Source organism: Scyliorhinus torazame, chromosome 16 (genome assembly GCF_047496885.1).
Source record: "Scyliorhinus torazame isolate Kashiwa2021f chromosome 16, sScyTor2.1, whole genome shotgun sequence".
NCBI classification, from domain to species: domain Eukaryota; kingdom Metazoa; phylum Chordata; class Chondrichthyes; order Carcharhiniformes; family Scyliorhinidae; genus Scyliorhinus; species Scyliorhinus torazame.
Window position 1 is genome coordinate 22,415,854 of NC_092722.1, and position 19,993 is coordinate 22,435,846.

General features: G+C 53.6%; 1 protein-coding gene across 6 annotated transcripts in view; it reads right to left on the reverse strand.

Annotated features, from left to right (window-relative positions):
- The window catches only part of camta1a (calmodulin binding transcription activator 1a), an 840,747-nt gene that overhangs the window by 14,460 nt on the left and 806,294 nt on the right, over nt 1–19,993 (reverse strand). The gene's annotated exons all lie outside the window — the stretch shown is intronic.

A 19,993-nucleotide genomic window follows, 5' to 3' on the forward strand; every position in this document is an offset into this window, starting at 1 on the left:
GTTATAGTTTTTAAACTGGAGACATAGGGGACTGCAAATAGTCATCGTGTGAGTTACAGTACCAGGCCTTTAACACAATGGTATCAAAGCTTCTCTATCTGCCATTTAATGGATGTGTCAGTCTGGATTTCAAAATGGATTAACACCCACATTCAATACACAGCAAAGAAATTTGACTTGACTGCATTGATCACAGCAATTTCCAGGCTACAGACAAAGAACAAATATGTTAAAGGCATGTTGACGAATGAAGCCCATTAATGATTTCGTTCTTGAGATTTGTTTCGTAAAATGCACTTTAAAATAGGGCTGTCATGAGGAGAATGTTTCCAACAATCAACGGTACAAACAAGATATTCTAACACTGTGGCCCAGCTCTCACATTTCACCAGGCACTCAGTAAGCACGGAGGGGATGTGGGGGTCAGATTTATGAGAAAACATGGGCCTTGAAGGATTATTTTACCAAGAGGATATTTATAATCCCAGATGTTCAAACGGTAGTCTGCTGATGTCCACGGTGCCACACAGTCACATCTATTCCCTCCTTCCCACCCCTTGGGGTGAGAGTTTCATCTCTCTCGGATCACTTTCCCCAATCCCACCCTTACATTCTTCCCCGTTTGTCTATGTACATGCAGGTTCCACTGAGGAGGCAACAACAGCTTTACCTGGGGTGAACTATTGAGATTTACCTCCAGCACAAATGCAGCCTGGAACAGGGGGTGGGATTCTCCCAGCCCTGGGCCGGGCCGGAGAATCCCCGCGAACGGGCCATGCCGGCGTGGTTGGCGCTGCGCCGGTCGCGGGCCGCTCTACGCGGCCGGCCTGCCGATTCTCCGGCCCGGATGGGTTGAGCGGCCGTAAGAAAAGAGCCGAGTCCCACCGCCACCGTTCTAACCTACTCTGGGCCGGCGGGACCTTGGCGTGTAAGGGTCGGGTAGTGGTTTTTGGGGGGGTCCGGCCCCGGGGGGGGCCTCTGATGTGGCCTGGCCCGCGATCGGGGCCCACCGATCGGCAGGCCAGCCTCTGTGGCTGGGGGCCTCCTTTCCTACGTGCTGGCCCCTGTAGTCCTGCACCATGTTGCGTCGGGGCCGGCGCGTTGAAGGAGGCCGCGCGTTGGCGACGGCGCTACTGTGCATGTCCTCGTTGGCGCTGGCGCAATTGCGCATGCGCGTATCCCATAGCGCACAGTTCGCGCCGGGATCTGCAGCTGGAGCGGCGCAATCCGCTTCAGCACCGTGCTGGCCCCCTGTAGGGGCCAGAATTAGTCGTGGGAGCGGCCCCTTCACGCCGTCGTAAAACAGCTTGGAGAATCCCGCCCAGGGTGTCAAGACCAGTTTACATATTTCAGTGTTGACCAAGCAACCCAGAAGGTGAAGGTGCTGCCAACTAAGCCTGGCTCAGGATGGTAAGCTTCAGCTTGTTTGCCAGGAGAAAGCTCACTCAAATGATCAAGACTGAATATCTTTCAAAGTTTCTGGCAGGTTTATTCAGCAAATGCTTCTCATGGTGTGACTGTAAGTGACAAATTGTAACTAAATGTGTTATTCTCAGCCAATTTTCCTTTTTGCCTCTCCCTCATTACTTCTGCAAAGCTTTCTTCTCTCTCTAAACTGGGATAAGGCCCTGAGGGTGTGAACTTGGCTGTTAGCACTTAAAAACTGACGCTATTTGACAGCAGGTGGCTTCATTAATGATGGCCATCCTCAGAGGGCCCATTTTGGCCATGGTATGAAGTGACAAGTTTGTCAGGTTAGGGTCATCATTACAGTAAGGGTCAAGAGATCAATGAACAATGTACAAACAGGCCAAAAAGCACAATCATTACACATAGGTTGGTTGCACTGGACAGGATTTCAGAGGCCATTGGCCAGTTTCTAACTCAGTGTAAGTGAATAGGGTTTGGGTGAGTTAAAATTAGGTCAAATGTGACTTAAGGAGATTACAAAGTGAGTGAGGTAGTCTGGCAGTACACTGAGAATAAAAAGGATCTCAAGAGGAGTGGAGCAATATGATGAGATTTGGACCAAATAGTGCCAGCTACCATTTTTGTTCAAATGGTGGCAGGTTTCTGTGGTGGTCCATGTCAAGAATGGCAGGTTAGTCGGCAGGTATCGATCCACTCCTGGTACCATGTGGTGTTGGGCGTTCTGACACACAGATGAGCCAACACAGTTGTATTTGGTACAACGCTGTTTTATTCAAACTTACTATCTACAGTTTTGTCTTGATTCTCTGCACGTGGGGACTCCCTGTCTGTGATGTTAAAACAGGTCTTGTCTTTGTCCTTGTCCCCAGATCTACTGCCCACCAGGTGTCATGTTTGTCCTTTTATACTGTCCCTGTCTTTGTCTGTGATTGGTTGTGCTGTTGTGTGTTCTGATTTGTCTGTTGGTGTGTCTATCATGATGTGTGTGTTTGAATATCATGACAGTTTCCACACAGCAAGAGGATGTTAAAGTGGATGGACGCCTATCACACTGACGGAATTCATCAACAATTCATGGATGAGGTGCAGGGGATGAGGTGGAAGGGAAAGGAGTCAGAGTTCAGACACCAAACAATGAGAGATGACTAAGGGGAGATAATCATAGGTGAGATGAAAGCGATAATTTTTAAGGAAACCTTTTGAGTGGGGAAAGATGGAACATGCCAACTCCTCCAGAGGAGGCCAGGGGCGGGGTTTACCACGCAACCCACCAAATGGGGCCTGCCATTGGCGGTGGGATCTTCTGTTGCCGCTGCTGTCAAAGGAGCTTCCCGTTGAATGCACCCCTTTCTGTCGTGAAACCCATGGCGAAGGTGTGCCGTTGATGGAACCGGAAATTCCGCCAGCATGCCCGGCTGGACAGTCCTGGCCCGGGTGAGAGGATTTCCCTCGTCATTGGAGATAACATGACCCAGTCTTATCAATAGAGTTAATCAAGAGATTTAAGAGATCACAGGTGAAATCAAGCGGCCACACCACGCCCGGACCGAGGCGCGACGCAGCCGGTAAAGCTCACAAGATGCCACTCGCAGGATTTACCCAGCTTGCCACACCTCGTGAGATCTAATGGGATCTCGCGAGATGTTGCCATATGGCTAATCTGCATAATGAAGTGCAGCAGTAAGCGGCTTCTTGATATGCACTCACCAGAGTTACCCACCCCAATGCTTCGGAGGTTCCGAGCGAGCGCCAGTTTGACTGGTCTCCACCAGATGACCAGTTGTGCCGGCACTAAGGGGGTTTCCCAGGGAATTGGTGGTCCTGGGTGGCTGGACTCTGGGCAGGGTGGTACCCTGGCACCCCGATGTTACCTGGGCACCCTGGCACCGCCAGACAGGCACCCGGACAGTGCCACCTGGATGGCACCCTGCCAGTGCCAGGCTGTCAGTGCCAAAGTGGCATTTCGTCTGCCGTAGGGACCGGGCCCAGTGGTGTGCTCTGCCCTTATTTGGTGGGTGTGGGGGGCTCGATGACCCCCTGAAATGTGAGTTAGGACATTGGGGGTCACTGTTGGGGGGTCTCGTGATCGGGGAGCCATTTAAAAATGGGACTGAGGCCTCCGAAGTGAAGCAAAGTCCTGTTAGATAGCAGTGTCTGGGTGGGTTAGACAGCGCAGTCTGGGTAGGTGAGATAGCAGAGTCTGGGTGGGGTAGACAGCAGAGTCTGGGTGGGTTAGACAGCAGAGTCTGGGTGGGTTAGACAGCAGAGTCTGGGAGGGTTAGACAGCAAAGTCTGGGTGGGTTAGATAGCAGAGTCTGGGTGGGTGAGACAGCAGAGTCTGGGTGGGTTAGATAGCAGAGTCTGGGTGGGTTAGATAGCAGAGTATGGCGGGTTAGATAGCAGAGTCTGGGTGGGTTAGACAGCAGAGTCTGGGTGGGTTAGACAGCAGAGTCTGGGAGGGTTAGACAGCAAAGTCTGGGTGGGTTAGATAGCAGAGTCTGGGTGGGTGAGACAGCAGAGTCTGGGTGGGTTAGATAGCAGAGTCTGGGTGGGTTAGATAGCAGCGTCTGGGTGGGTTAGATGGCAGAGTCTGGGTGGGTTAGATAGCAGAGACTGGGTGGGTTAGACAGCAGAGTCTGGGTGGGTTAGATAGCAGAGTCTGGGTGGGTCAGAGAACAGAGTCTGGGTGGGTTAGACAGCAGAGTCTGTGTGGGTTACATAGCAGCGTCTGGGTGGGTTAGATAGCAGCGTCTGGGTGGGTTAGATAGCATCGTCTGGATGGGTTAGGTAGCAGAGACTGGGTGGGTTAGACAGCAGAGTCTGGGTGGTTAAGACAGCAGAGTCTGGGTGTGTTAGACAGCAGCGTCTCGGTTGGTTAGATAGCAGAGTCTGGGTGGGTTAGATGGCAGAGTCTGGGTGTGTTAGACAGCAGCGTCTCGGTTGGTTAGATAGCAGAGTCTGGGTGGGTTAGATAGCAGAGTCTGGGTGGGTTAGATAGCAGAGTCTGTGTGGGTTAGATAGCAGAGTCTGGGTGGGTAAGACAGCAGAGTCCGGGTGGGTTGGATAGCATCATCTGGATGGGTTAGATAGCAGAGTCTGGGTGGGTTAGATAGCAGAGTCTCGGTTGGTTAGATAGCAGAGTCTGGGTGGGTTAGATAGCACAGTCTGGGTGGGTTAGATAGCAGAGTCTGTGTGGGTTAGATAGCAGAGTCTGGGTGGGTAAGACAGCAGAGTCTGGGTGGGTTGGATAGCAGCATCTGGATGGGTTAGATAGCAGAGTCTGGGTGGGTTAGATAGCAGAGTCTGGGTGGGTTAGATAGCAGTGTCTGGGTGGGTTAGATAGCAGAGTCTGGGTGGGTTAGATAGCAGAGTCTGGGTGGGTTAGATAGCAGAGTCTGGGTGGGTTAGATAGCATCGTCTGGATGGGTTAGGTAGCAGAGTCTGGGTGGGTTAGATAGCAGAGTCTGGGTGGGTCAGACAGCAGAGTCTGGGTGGGTTAGATGGCAGAGTCTGGGTGGGTTAGATTGCAGCGTCTGGGTGGGTTAGATGGCAGAGTCTGGGTGGGTTAGATAGCAGAGACTGGGTGGGTTAGACAGCAGAGTCTGGGTGGGTTAGATGGCAGAGTCTGGGTGGGTTAGATTGCAGCGTCTGGGTGGGTTAGATAGCAGAGTCTGGGTGGGTTAGATAGCAGAGTCTGGGTGGGTTAGATAGCAGTGTCTGGGTGGGTTAGATAGCGGAGTCTGGGTGGGTTAGATAGCAGAGTCTGGGTGGGTTAGATAGCAGAGTCTGGGTGGGTTAGATAGCATCGTCTGGATGGGTTAGGTAGCAGAGTCTGGGTGGGTTAGATAGCAGAGTCTGGGTGGGTCAGACAGCAGAGTCTGGGTGGGTTAGATGGCAGAGTCTGGGTGGGTTAGATAGCAGTGTCTGGGTGGGTTAGATGGCAGAGTCTGGGTGGGTTAGAAGGCAGAGACTGGGTGGGTTAGACAGCAGAGTCTGGGTGGGTTAGGTAGCAGAGCCTGGGTGGGTTAGATAGCAGAGTCTGGGTGGGTTAGATAGCAGAGTCTGGGTGGGTTAGATAGCATCGTCTGGATGGGTTAGATAGCAGAGTCTGGGTGGGTTAGATAGCAGAGTCTGGGTGGGTAAGACAGCAGAATCTGGGTGGGTTAGATGGCAGAGTCTGGGTGGGTTAGATAGCAGAGTCTGGGTGGGTTAGATAGCATCGTCTGGATGGGTTAGGTAGCAGAGTCTGGGTGGGTTAGACAGCAGAGTCTGGGTGGATTAGACAGCAGAGTCTGGGTGGGTTAGATAGCAGAGTCTGGGTGGGTTAGATAGCAGAGTCTGGGTGGGTTAGACAGCAGAGTCTGGGTGGGTTAGATAGCAGAGTCTGGGTGGGTTAGGTAGCAGAGTCTGGGTGGGTTAGATAGCAGAGTCTGGGTGGGTTAGATAGCAGAGTCTGGGTGGGTAAGACAGCAGAATCTGGGTGGGTTAGATGGCAGAGTCTGGGTGGGTTAGATAGCAGAGTCTGGGTGGGTTAGATAGCATCGTCTGGATGGGTTAGGTAGCAGAGTCTGGGTGGGTTAGATAGCAGAGTCTGGGTGGGTAAGACAGCAGAATCTGGGTGGGTTAGATAGCAGAGTCTGGGTGGATTAGACAGCAGAGTCTGGGTGGGTTAGATAGCAGAGTCTGGGTGGGTTAGATAGCAGAGTCTGGGTGGGTTAGACAGCAGAGTCTGGGTGGATTAGACAGCAGAGTCTGGGTGGGTTAGATAGCAGAGTCTGGGTGGGTTAGATAGCAGAGTCTGGGTGGGTTAGACAGCAGAGTCTGGGTGGGTTAGATAGCAGAGTCTGGGTGGGTTAGATAGCAGAGTCTGGGTGGGTTAGACAGCAGAGTCTGGGTGGGTTAGATAGCAGAGTCTGGGTGGGTTAGATAGCAGCGTCTGGGTGTGTCAGACAGCAGAGCCTGGGTGGGTTAGACAGCAGCATCTGCGAGGGTTAAATAGCAGCATCTGGGTGGGTTAGATAGCAGCATCTGGGTGGGTTAGATAGCAGCATCTGAGTGGGTTAGACAGCAGCATCTGGGTGGATGAAATAGCAGCATCTGGGTGGGTTAGATAGCAGAGTCTGGGTGGATTAGACAGCAGAGTCTGGGTGGGTTAGATAGCAGAGTCTGGGTGGGTTAGATAGCAGAGTCTGGGAGCGTTAGATAGCAGAGTCTGGGTGGGTGAGACAGCAGAGTCTGGGTGGGTTCGGTAGCAGAGTCTGGGTGGATTAGACAGCAGAGTCTGGGTGGGTGAGACAGCAGAGTCTGGGTGGGTTAGATAGCAGAGTCTGGGAGCGTTAGATAGCAGAGTCTGGGTGGGTGAGACAGCAGAGTCTGGGTGGGTTCGGTAGCAGAGTCTGGGTGGGTGAGATAGCAGAGTCTGGGTGGGCCAGAGAGCAGAGTCTGGGTGGGTTAGACAGCAGAGTTTGGGTGGGTAAGACAGCAGAATCTGGGTGGGTTAGATGGCAGAGTCTCGGTGGGTCAGACAGCAGAGTCTGGGTGGGTTAGATAGCAGAGTCTGGGTGGGTTAGACAGCAGAGTCTGGGTGGGTTAGATAGCAGAGTCTGGGTGGGTTGGATATCAGCGTCTGGGGGTGTCAGACAGCAGAGCCTGGGTGGGTTAGACAGCAGCATCTGCGAGGGTTAAATAGCAGCATCTGGGTGGGTTAGATAGTAGCATCTGGGTGGGTTAGATAGCAGCGTCTGGGTGGGTTAGATGGCAGAGTCTGGGTGGGTTAGATAGCAGAGACTGGGTGGGTTAGACAGCAGAGTCTGGGTGGGTTAGGTAGCAGAGCCTGGGTGGGTTAGATAGCAGAGTCTGGGTGGGTTAGATAGCAGAGTCTGGGTGGGTTAGATAGCAGAGTCTGGGTGGGTTAGATAGCAGTGTCTGGGTGGGTTAGATAGCAGAGTCTGGGTGGGTTAGATAGCAGAGTCTGGGTGGGTTAGATAGCAGAGTCTGGGTGGGTTAGATAGCATCGTCTGGATGGGTTAGGTAGCAGAGTCTGGGTGGGTTAGATAGCAGAGTCTGGGTGGGTCAGACAGCAGAGTCTGGGTGGGTTAGATGGCAGAGTCTGGGTGGGTTAGATTGCAGCGTCTGGGTGGGTTGGATGGCAGAGTCTGGGTGGGTTAGATAGCAGAGACTGGTTGGGTTAGACAGCAGAGTCTGGGTGGGTAAGACAGCAGAGTCTGGGTGGGTTGGATAGCAGCATCTGGATGGGTTAGATAGCAGAGTCTGGGTGGGTTAGATAGCAGAGTCTGGGTGGGTTAGATAGCAGTGTCTGGGTGGGTTAGATAGCAGAGTCTGGGTGGGTTAGATAGCAGAGTCTGGGTGGGTTAGATAGCAGAGTCTGGGTGGGTTAGATAGCATCGTCTGGATGGATTAGGTAGCAGAGTCTGGGTGGGTTAGATAGCAGAGTCTGGGTGGGTCAGACAGCAGAGTCTGGGTGGGTTAGATGGCAGAGTCTGGGTGGGTTAGATAGCAGCGTCTGGGTGGGTTAGATGGCAGAGTCTGGGTGGGTTAGATAGCAGAGACTGGGTGGGTTAGACAGCAGAGTCTGGGTGGGTTAGGTAGCAGAGCCTGGGTGGGTTAGATAGCAGAGTCTGGGTGGGTTAGATAGCAGAGTCTGGGTGGGTTAGATAGCATCGTCTGGATGGGTTAGATAGCAGAGTCTGGGTGGGTTAGATAGCAGAGTCTGGGTGGGTAAGACAGCAGAATCTGGGTGGGTTAGATGGCAGAGTCTGGGTGGGTTAGATAGCAGAGTCTGGGTGGGTTAGATAGCATCGTCTGGATGGGTTAGGTAGCAGAGTCTGGGTGGGTTAGATAGCAGAGTCTGGGTGGGTAAGACAGCAGAATCTGGGTGGGTTAGATAGCAGAGTCTGGGTGGATTAGACAGCAGAGTCTGGGTGGGTTAGATAGCAGAGTCTGGGTGGGTTAGATAGCAGAGTCTGGGTGGGTTAGACAGCAGAGTCTGGGTGGGTTAGATAGCAGAGTCTGGGTGGGTTAGATAGCAGAGTCTGGGTGGGTTAGACAGCAGAGTCTGGGTGGGTTAGATAGCAGAGTCTGGGTGGGTTAGATAGCAGCGTCTGGGTGTGTCAGACAGCAGAGCCTGGGTGGGTTAGACAGCAGCATCTGCGAGGGTTAAATAGCAGCATCTGGGTGGGTTAGATAGCAGCATCTGGGTGGGTTAGATAGCAGCATCTGAGTGGGTTAGACAGCAGCATCTGGGTGGATGAAATAGCAGCATCTGGGTGGGTTAGATAGCAGAGTCTGGGTGGATTAGACAGCAGAGTCTGGGTGGGTTAGATAGCAGAGTCTGGGTGGTTAGATAGCAGAGTCTGGGTGGGTGAGACAGCAGAGTCTGGGTGGGTTAGATAGCAGAGTCTGGGAGCGTTAGATAGCAGAGTCTGGGTGGGTGAGACAGCAGAGTCTGGGTGGGTTAGGTAGCAGAGTCTGGGTGGGTTAGATAGCAGAGTCTGGGTGGGCCAGAGAGCAGAGTCTGGGTGGGTTAGACAGCAGAGTTTGGGTGGGTAAGACAGCAGAATCTGGGTGGGTTAGATGGCAGAGTCTCGGTGGGTCAGACAGCAGAGTCTGGGTGGGTTAGATAGCAGAGCCTGGGTGGGTTAGACAGCAGAGTCTGGGTGGGTTAGATAGCAGAGTCTGGGTGGGTTGGATATCAGCGTCTGGGTGTGTCAGACAGCAGAGCCTGGGTGGGTTAGACAGCAGCATCTGCGAGGGTTAAATAGCAGCATCTGGGTGGGTTAGATAGTAGCATCTGGGTGGGTTAGATAGCAGCGTCTGGGTGGGTTAGATGGCAGAGTCTGGGTGGGTTAGATAGCAGAGACTGGGTGGGTTAGACAGCAGAGTCTGGGTGGGTTAGGTAGCAGAGCCTGGGTGGGTTAGATAGCAGAGTCTGGGTGGGTTAGATAGCAGAGTCTGGGTGGGTTAGATAGCATCGTCTGGATGGGTTAGGTAGCAGAGTCTGGGTGGATTAGACAGCAGAGTCTGGGTGGGTTAGATAGCAGAGTCTGGGTGGGTTAGATAGCAGAGTCTGGGTGGGTTAGATAGCAGAGTCTGGGTGGGTGAGACAGCAGAGTCTGGGTGGGTTAGATAGCAGAGTCTGGGAGCGTTAGATAGCAGAGTCTGGGTGGGTGAGACAGCAGAGTCTGGGTGGGTTAGGTAGCAGAGTCTGGGTGGGTTAGATAGCAGAGTCTGGGTGGGCCAGAGAGCAGAGTCTGGGTGGGTTAGACAGCAGAGTTTGGGTGGGTAAGACAGCAGAATCTGGGTGGGTTAGATGGCAGAGTCTCGGTGGGTCAGACAGCAGAGTCTGGGTGGGTTAGATAGCAGAGCCTGGGTGGGTTAGACAGCAGAGTCTGGGTGGGTTAGATAGCAGAGTCTGGGTGGGTTGGATATCAGCGTCTGGGTGTGTCAGACAGCAGAGCCTGGGTGGGTTAGACAGCAGCATCTGCGAGGGTTAAATAGCAGCATCTGGGTGGGTTAGATAGTAGCATCTGGGTGGGTTAGATAGCAGCGTCTGGGTGGGTTAGATGGCAGAGTCTGGGTGGGTTAGATAGCAGAGACTGGGTGGGTTAGACAGCAGAGTCTGGGTGGGTTAGGTAGCAGAGCCTGGGTGGGTTAGATAGCAGAGTCTGGGTGGGTTAGATAGCAGAGTCTGGGTGGGTAAGACAGCAGAGTCCGGGTGGGTTGGATAGCATCATCTGGATGGGTTAGATAGCAGAGTCTGGGTGGGTTAGATAGCAGAGTCTCGGTTGGTTAGATAGCAGAGTCTGGGTGGGTTAGATAGCACAGTCTGGGTGGGTTAGATAGCAGAGTCTGTGTGGGTTAGATAGCAGAGTCTGGGTGGGTAAGACAGCAGAGTCTGGGTGGGTTGGATAGCAGCATCTGGATGGGTTAGATAGCAGAGTCTGGGTGGGTTAGATAGCAGAGTCTGGGTGGGTTAGATAGCAGTGTCTGGGTGGGTTAGATAGCAGAGTCTGGGTGGGTTAGATAGCAGAGTCTGGGTGGGTTAGATAGCAGAGTCTGGGTGGGTTAGATAGCATCGTCTGGATGGGTTAGGTAGCAGAGTCTGGGTGGGTTAGATAGCAGAGTCTGGGTGGGTCAGACAGCAGAGTCTGGGTGGGTTAGATGGCAGAGTCTGGGTGGGTTAGATTGCAGCGTCTGGGTGGGTTAGATGGCAGAGTCTGGGTGGGTTAGATAGCAGAGACTGGGTGGGTTAGACAGCAGAGTCTGGGTGGGTTAGATGGCAGAGTCTGGGTGGGTTAGATTGCAGCGTCTGGGTGGGTTAGATAGCAGGGTCTGGGTGGGTTAGATAGCAGAGTCTGGGTGGGTTAGATAGCAGTGTCTGGGTGGGTTAGATAGCGGAGTCTGGGTGGGTTAGATAGCAGAGTCTGGGTGGGTTAGATAGCAGAGTCTGGGTGGGTTAGATAGCATCGTCTGGATGGGTTAGGTAGCAGAGTCTGGGTGGGTTAGATAGCAGAGTCTGGGTGGGTCAGACAGCAGAGTCTGGGTGGGTTAGATGGCAGAGTCTGGGTGGGTTAGATAGCAGTGTCTGGGTGGGTTAGATGGCAGAGTCTGGGTGGGTTAGAAGGCAGAGACTGGGTGGGTTAGACAGCAGAGTCTGGGTGGGTTAGGTAGCAGAGCCTGGGTGGGTTAGATAGCAGAGTCTGGGTGGGTTAGATAGCAGAGTCTGGGTGGGTTAGATAGCATCGTCTGGATGGGTTAGATAGCAGAGTCTGGGTGGGTTAGATAGCAGAGTCTGGGTGGGTAAGACAGCAGAATCTGGGTGGGTTAGATGGCAGAGTCTGGGTGGGTTAGATAGCAGAGTCTGGGTGGGTTAGATAGCATCGTCTGGATGGGTTAGGTAGCAGAGTGTGGGTGGGTTAGATAGCAGAGTCTGGGTGGGTAAGACAGCAGAATCTGGGTGGGTTAGATAGCAGAGTCTGGATGGATTAGACAGCAGAGTCTGGGTGGGTTAGATAGCAGAGTCTGGGTGGGTTAGATAGCAGAGTCTAGGTGGGTTAGACAGCAGAGTCTGGGTGGATTAGACAGCAGAGTCTGGGTGGGTTAGGTAGCAGAGTCTGGGTGGGTTAGATAGCAGAGTCTGGGTGGGTTAGACAGCAGAGTCTGGGTGGGTTAGATAGCAGAGTCTGGGTGGGTTAGGTAGCAGAGTCTGGGTGGGTTAGATAGCAGAGTCTGGGTGGGTTAGATAGCAGAGTCTGGGTGGGTAAGACAGCAGAATCTGGGTGGGTTAGATGGCAGAGTCTGGGTGGGTTAGATAGCAGAGTCTGGGTGGGTTAGATAGCATCGTCTGGATGGGTTAGGTAGCAGAGTCTGGGTGGGTTAGATAGCAGAGTCTGGGTGGGTAAGACAGCAGAATCTGGGTGGGTTAGATAGCAGAGTCTGGGTGGATTAGACAGCAGAGTCTGGGTGGGTTAGATAGCAGAGTCTGGGTGGGTTAGATAGCAGAGTCTGGGTGGGTTAGACAGCAGAGTCTGGGTGGATTAGACAGCAGAGTCTGGGTGGGTTAGATAGCAGAGTCTGGGTGGGTTAGATAGCAGAGTCTGGGTGGGTTAGACAGCAGAGTCTGGGTGGGTTAGATAGCAGAGTCTGGGTGGGTTAGATAGCAGAGTCTGGGTGGGTTAGACAGCAGAGTCTGGGTGGGTTAGATAGCAGAGTCTGGGTGGGTTAGATAGCAGCGTCTGGGTGTGTCAGACAGCAGAGCCTGGGTGGGTTAGACAGCAGCATCTGCGAGGGTTAAATAGCAGCATCTGGGTGGGTTAGATAGCAGCATCTGGGTGGGTTAGATAGCAGCATCTGAGTGGGTTAGACAGCAGCATCTGGGTGGATGAAATAGCAGCATCTGGGTGGGTTAGATAGCAGAGTCTGGGTGGATTAGACAGCAGAGTCTGGGTGGGTTAGATAGCAGAGTCTGGGTGGGTTAGATAGCAGAGTCTGGGTGGGTGAGACAGCAGAGTCTGGGTGGGTTAGATAGCAGAGTCTGGGAGCGTTAGATAGCAGAGTCTGGGTGGGTGAGACAGCAGAGTCTGGGTGGGTTCGGTAGCAGAGTCTGGGTGGGTGAGATAGCAGAGTCTGGGTGGGCCAGAGAGCAGAGTCTGGGTGGGTTAGACAGCAGAGTTTGGGTGGGTAAGACAGCAGAATCTGGGTGGGTTAGATGGCAGAGTCTCGGTGGGTCAGACAGCAGAGTCTGGGTGGGTTAGATAGCAGAGTCTGGGTGGGTTAGACAGCAGAGTCTGGGTGGGTTAGATAGCAGAGTCTGGGTGGGTTGGATATCAGCGTCTGGGGGTGTCAGACAGCAGAGCCTGGGTGGGTTAGACAGCAGCATCTGCGAGGGTTAAATAGCAGCATCTGGGTGGGTTAGATAGTAGCATCTGGGTGGGTTAGATAGCAGCGTCTGGGTGGGTTAGATGGCAGAGTCTGGGTGGGTTAGATAGCAGAGACTGGGTGGGTTAGACAGCAGAGTCTGGGTGGGTTAGGTAGCAGAGCCTGGGTGGGTTAGATAGCAGAGTCTGGGTGGGTTAGGTAGCAGAGTCTGGGTGGGTTAGATAGCAGAGTCTGGGTGGGTTAGATAGCAGTGTCTGGGTGGGTTAGATAGCAGAGTCTGGGTGGGTTAGATAGCAGAGTCTGGGTGGGTTAGATAGCAGAGTCTGGGTGGGTTAGATAGCATCGTCTGGATGGGTTAGGTAGCAGAGTCTGGGTGGGTTAGATAGCAGAGTCTGGGTGGGTCAGACAGCAGAGTCTGGGTGGGTTAGATGGCAGAGTCTGGGTGGGTTAGATTGCAGCGTCTGGGTGGGTTGGATGGCAGAGTCTGGGTGGGTTAGATAGCAGAGACTGGTTGGGTTAGACAGCAGAGTCTGGGTGGGTAAGACAGCAGAGTCTGGGTGGGTTGGATAGCAGCATCTGGATGGGTTAGATAGCAGAGTCTGGGTGGGTTAGATAGCAGAGTCTGGGTGGGTTAGATAGCAGTGTCTGGGTGGGTTAGATAGCAGAGTCTGGGTGGGTTAGATAGCAGAGTCTGGGTGGGTTAGATAGCAGAGTCTGGGTGGGTTAGATAGCATCGTCTGGATGGGTTAGGTAGCAGAGTCTGGGTGGGTTAGATAGCAGAGTCTGGGTGGGTCAGACAGCAGAGTCTGGGTGGGTTAGATGGCAGAGTCTGGGTGGGTTAGATAGCAGCGTCTGGGTGGGTTAGATGGCAGAGTCTGGGTGGGTTAGATAGCAGAGACTGGGTGGGTTAGACAGCAGAGTCTGGGTGGGTTAGATAGCAGCATCTGAGTGGGTTAGACAGCAGCATCTGGGTGGATGAAATAGCAGCATCTGGGTGGGTTAGATAGCAGAGTCTGGGTGGATTAGACAGCAGAGTCTGGGTGGGTTAGATAGCAGAGTCTGGGTGGGTTAGATAGCAGAGTCTGGGTGGGTGAGACAGCAGAGTCTGGGTGGGTTAGATAGCAGACTCTGGGAGCGTTAGATAGCAGAGTCTGGGTGGGTGAGACAGCAGAGTCTGGGTGGGTTCGGTAGCAGAGTCTGGGTGGGTGAGATAGCAGAGTCTGGGTGGGCCAGAGAGCAGAGTCTGGGTGGGTTAGACAGCAGAGTTTGGGTGGGTAAGACAGCAGAATCTGGGTGGGTTAGATGGCAGAGTCTCGGTGGGTCAGACAGCAGAGTCTGGGTGGGTTAGATAGCAGAGTCTGGGTGGGTTAGACAGCAGAGTCTGGGTGGGTTAGATAGCAGAGTCTGGGTGGGTTGGATATCAGCGTCTGGGGGTGTCAGACAGCAGAGCCTGGGTGGGTTAGACAGCAGCATCTGCGAGGGTTAAATAGCAGCATCTGGGTGGGTTAGATAGTAGCATCTGGGTGGGTTAGATAGCAGCGTCTGGGTGGGTTAGATGGCAGAGTCTAGGTGGGTTAGATAGCAGAGACTGGGTGGGTTAGACAGCAGAGTCTGGGTGGGTTAGGTAGCAGAGCCTGGGTGGGTTAGATAGCAGAGTCTGGGTGGGTTAGATAGCAGAGTCTGGGTGGGTTAGATAGCAGAGTCTGGGTGGGTTAGATAGCAGTGTCTGGGTGGGTTAGATAGCAGAGTCTGGGTGGGTTAGATAGCAGAGTCTGGGTGGGTTAGATAGCAGAGTCTGGGTGGGTTAGATAGCATCGTCTGGATGGGTTAGGTAGCAGAGTCTGGGTGGGTTAGATAGCAGAGTCTGGGTGGGTCAGACAGCAGAGTCTGGGTGGGTTAGATGGCAGAGTCTGGGTGGGTTAGATTGCAGCGTCTGGGTGGGTTGGATGGCAGAGTCTGGTGGGTTAGATAGCAGAGACTGGTTGGGTTAGACAGCAGAGTCTGGGTGGGTAAGACAGCAGAGTCTGGGTGGGTTGGATAGCAGCATCTGGATGGGTTAGATAGCAGAGTCTGGGTGGGTTAGATAGCAGAGTCTGGGTGGGTTAGATAGCAGTGTCTGGGTGGGTTAGATAGCAGAGTCTGGGTGGGTTAGATAGCAGAGTCTGGGTGGGTTAGATAGCAGAGTCTGGGTGGGTTAGATAGCATCGTCTGGATGGGTTAGGTAGCAGAGTCTGGGTGGGTTAGATAGCAGAGTCTGGGTGGGTCAGACAGCAGAGTCTGGGTGGGTTAGATGGCAGAGTCTGGGTGGGTTAGATAGCAGCGTCTGGGTGGGTTAGATGGCAGAGTCTGGGTGGGTTAGATAGCAGAGACTGGGTGGGTTAGACAGCAGAGTCTGGGTGGGTTAGGTAGCAGAGCCTGGGTGGGTTAGATAGCAGAGTCTGGGTGGGTTAGATAGCAGAGTCTGGGTGGGTTAGATAGCATCGTCTGGATGGGTTAGATAGCAGAGTCTGGGTGGGTTAGATAGCAGAGTCTGGGTGGGTAAGACAGCAGAATCTGGGTGGGTTAGATGGCAGAGTCTGGGTGGGTTAGATAGCAGAGTCTGGGTGGGTTAGATAGCATCGTCTGGATGGGTTAGGTAGCAGAGTCGGGGTGGGTTAGATAGCAGAGTCTGGGTGGGTAAGACAGCAGAATCTGGGTGGGTTAGATAGCAGAGTCTGGGTGGATTAGACAGCAGAGTCTGGGTGGGTTAGATAGCAGAGTCTGGGTGGGTTAGATAGCAGAGTCTGGGTGGGTTAGACAGCAGAGTCTGGGTGGGTTAGATAGCAGAGTCTGGGTGGGTTAGATAGCAGAGTCTGGGTGGGTTAGACAGCAGAGTCTGGGTGGGTTAGATAGCAGAGTCTGGGTGGGTTAGATAGCAGCGTCTGGGTGTGTCAGACAGCAGAGCCTGGGTGGGTTAGACAGCAGCATCTGCGAGGGTTAAATAGCAGCATCTGGGTGGGTTAGATAGCAGCATCTGGGTGGGTTAGATAGCAGCATCTGAGTGGGTTAGACAGCAGCATCTGGGTGGATGAAATAGCAGCATCTGGGTGGGTTAGATAGCAGAGTCTGGGTGGATTAGACAGCAGAGTCTGGGTGGGTTAGATAGCAGAGTCTGGGTGGGTTAGATAGCAGAGTCTGGGTGGGTGAGACAGCAGAGTCTGGGTGGGTTAGATAGCAGAGTCTGGGAGCGTTAGATAGCAGAGTCTGGGTGGGTGAGACAGCAGAGTCTGGGTGGGTTAGGTAGCAGAGTCTGGGTGGGTTAGATAGCAGAGTCTGGGTGGGCCAGAGAGCAGAGTCTGGGTGGGTTAGACAGCAGAGTTTGGGTGGGTAAGACAGCAGAATCTGGGTGGGTTAGATGGCAGAGTCTCGGTGGGTCAGACAGCAGAGTCTGGGTGGGTTAGATAGCAGAGCCTGGGTGGGTTAGACAGCAGAGTCTGGGTGGGTTAGATAGCAGAGTCTGGGTGGGTTGGATATCAGCGTCTGGGTGTGTCAGACAGCAGAGCCTGGGTGGGTTAGACAGCAGCATCTGCGAGGGTTAAATAGCAGCATCTGGGTTGGTTAGATAGTAGCATCTGGGTGGGTTAGATAGCAGCGTCTGGGTGGGTTAGATGGCAGAGTCTGGGTGGGTTAGATAGCAGAGACTGGGTGGGTTAGACAGCAGAGTCTGGGTGGGTTAGGTAGCAGAGCCTGGGTGGGTTAGATAGCAGAGTCTGGGTGGGTTAGATAGCAGAGTCTGGGTGGGTTAGATAGCATCGTCTGGATGGGTTAGGTAGCAGAGTCTGGGTGGATTAGACAGCAGAGTCTGGGTGGGTTAGATAGCAGAGTCTGGGTGGGTTAGATAGCAGAGTCTGGGTGGGTTAGACAGCAGAGTCTGGGTGGGTTAGATAGCAGAGTCTGGGTGGGTTAGATAGCAGAGTCTGGGTGGGTTAGATAGCAGAGTCTGGGTGGGTGAGACAGCAGAGTCTGGGTGGGTTAGATAGCAGAGTCTGGGAGCGTTAGATAGCAGAGTCTGGGTGGGTGAGACAGCAGAGTCTGGGTGGGTTAGGTAGCAGAGTCTGGGTGGGTTAGATAGCAGAGTCTGGGTGGGCCAGAGAGCAGAGTCTGGGTGGGTTAGACAGCAGAGTTTGGGTGGGTTGGATGGCAGAGTCTGGGTGGGTTAGATAGCAGAGACTGGTTGGGTTAGACAGCAGAGTCTGGGTGGGTAAGACAGCAGAGTCTGGGTGGGTTGGATAGCAGCATCTGGATGGGTTAGATAGCAGAGTCTGGGTGGGTTAGATAGCAGAGTCTGGGTGGGTTAGATAGCAGTGTCTGGGTGGGTTAGATAGCAGAGTCTGGGTGGGTTAGATAGCAGAGTCTGGGTGGGTTAGATAGCAGAGTCTGGGTGGGTTAGATAGCATCGTCTGGATGGGTTAGGTAGCAGAGTCTGGGTGGGTTAGATAGCAGAGTCTGGGTGGGTCAGACAGCAGAGTCTGGGTGGGTTAGATGGCAGAGTCTGGGTGGGTTAGATAGCAGCGTCTGGGTGGGTTAGATGGCAGAGTCTGGGTGGGTTAGATAGCAGAGACTGGGTGGGTTAGACAGCAGAGTCTGGGTGGGTTAGGTAGCAGAGCCTGGGTGGGTTAGATAGCAGAGTCTGGGTGGGTTAGATAGCAGAGTCTGGGTGGGTTAGATAGCATCGTCTGGATGGGTTAGATAGCAGAGTCTGGGTGAGTTAGATAGCAGAGTCTGGGTGGGTAAGACAGCAGAATCTGGGTGGGTTAGATGGCAGAGTCTGGGTGGGTTAGATAGCAGAGTCTGGGTGGGTTAGATAGCATCGTCTGGATGGGTTAGGTAGCAGAGTCTGGGTGGGTTAGATAGCAGAGTCTGGGTGGGTAAGACAGCAGAATCTGGGTGGGTTAGATAGCAGAGTCTGGGTGGATTAGACAGCAGAGTCTGGGTGGGTTAGATAGCAGAGTCTGGGTGGGTTAGATAGCAGAGTCTGGGTGGGTTAGACAGCAGAGTCTGGGTGGGTTAGATAGCAGAGTCTGGGTGGGTTAGATAGCAGAGTCTGGGTGGGTTAGACAGCAGAGTCTGGGTGGGTTAGATAGCAGAGTCTGGGTGGGTTAGATAGCAGCGTCTGGGTGTGTCAGACAGCAGAGCCTGGGTGGGTTAGACAGCAGCATCTGCGAGGGTTAAATAGCAGCATCTGGGTGGGTTAGATAGCAGCATCTGGGTGGGTTAGATAGCAGCATCTGAGTGGGTTAGACAGCAGCATCTGGGTGGATGAAATAGCAGCATCTGGGTGGGTTAGATAGCAGAGTCTGGGTGGATTAGACAGCAGAGTCTGGGTGGGTTAGATAGCAGAGTCTGGGTGGGTTAGATAGCAGAGTCTGGGTGGGTGAGACAGCAGAGTCTGGGTGGGTTAGATAGCAGAGTCTGGGAGCGTTAGATAGCAGAGTCTGGGTGGGTGAGACAGCAGAGTCTGGGTGGGTTAGGTAGCAGAGTCTGGGTGGGTTAGATAGCAGAGTCTGGGTGGGCCAGAGAGCAGAGTCTGGGTGGGTTAGACAGCAGAGTTTGGGTGGGTAAGACAGCAGAATCTGGGTGGGTTAGATGGCAGAGTCTCGGTGGGTCAGACAGCAGAGTCTGGGTGGGTTAGATAGCAGAGCCTGGGTGGGTTAGACAGCAGAGTCTGGGTGGGTTAGATAGCAGAGTCTGGGTGGGTTGGATATCAGCGTCTGGGTGTGTCAGACAGCAGAGCCTGGGTGGGTTAGACAGCAGCATCTGCGAGGGTTAAATAGCAGCATCTGGGTGGGGTAGATAGTAGCATCTGGGTGGGTTAGATAGCAGCGTCTGGGTGGGTTAGATGGCAGAGTCTGGGTGGGTTAGATAGCAGAGACTGGGTGGGTTAGACAGCAGAGTCTGGGTGGGTTAGGTAGCAGAGCCTGGGTGGGTTAGATAGCAGAGTCTGGGTGGGTTAGATAGCAGAGTCTGGGTGGGTTAGATAGCATCGTCTGGATGGGTTAGGTAGCAGAGTCTGGGTGGATTAGACAGCAGAGTCTGGGTGGGTTAGATAGCAGAGTCTGGGTGGGTTAGATAGCAGAGTCTGGGTGGGTTAGACAGCAGAGTCTGGGTGGGTTAGATAGCAGAGTCTGGGTGGGTTAGATAGCAGAGTCTGGGTGGGTTAGATAGCAGAGTCTGGGTGGGTGAGACAGCAGAGTCTGGGTGGGTTAGATAGCAGAGTCTGGGAGCGTTAGATAGCAGAGTCTGGGTGGGTGAGACAGCAGAGTCTGGGTGGGTTAGGTAGCAGAGTCTGGGTGGGTTAGATAGCAGAGTCTGGGTGGGCCAGAGAGCAGAGTCTGGGTGGGTTAGACAGCAGAGTTTGGGTGGGTAAGACAGCAGAATCTGGGTGGGTTAGATAGCAGCGTCTGGGTGTGTCAGACAGCAGAGCCTGGGTGGGTTAGACAGCAGAGTCTGGGTGGGTTAGATAGCAGAGTCTGGGTGGGTTGGATATCAGCGTCTGGGTGTGTCAGACAGCAGAGCCTGGGTGGGTTAGACAGCAGCATCTGCGAGGGTTAAATAGCAGCATCTGGGTGGGTTAGATAGTAGCATCTGGGTGGGTTAGATAGCAGCGTCTGGGTGGGTTAGATGGCAGAGTCTGGGTGGGTTAGATAGCAGAGACTGGGTGGGTTAGACAGCAGAGTCTGGGTGGGTTAGGTAGCAGAGCCTGGGTGGGTTAGATAGCAGAGTCTGGGTGGGTTAGATAGCAGAGTCTGGGTGGGTTAGATATCATCGTCTGGATGGGTTAGGTAGCAGAGTCTGGGTGGATTAGACAGCAGAGTCTGGGTGGGTTAGATAGCAGAGTCTGGGTGGGTTAGATAGCAGAGTCTGGGTGGGTTAGACAGCAGAGTCTGGGTGGGTTAGATAGCAGAGTCTGGGTGGGTTAGATAGCAGAGTCTGGGTGGGTAAGACAGCAGAATCTGGGTGGGTTAGATAGCAGAGTCTGGGTGGATTAGACAGCAGAGTCTGGGTGGGTTAGATAGCAGAGTCTGGGTGGGTTAGATAGCAGAGTCTGGGTGGGTTAGACAGCAGAGTCTGGGTGGGTTAGATAGCAGAGTCTGGGTGGGTTAGATAGCAGAGTCTGGGTGGGTTA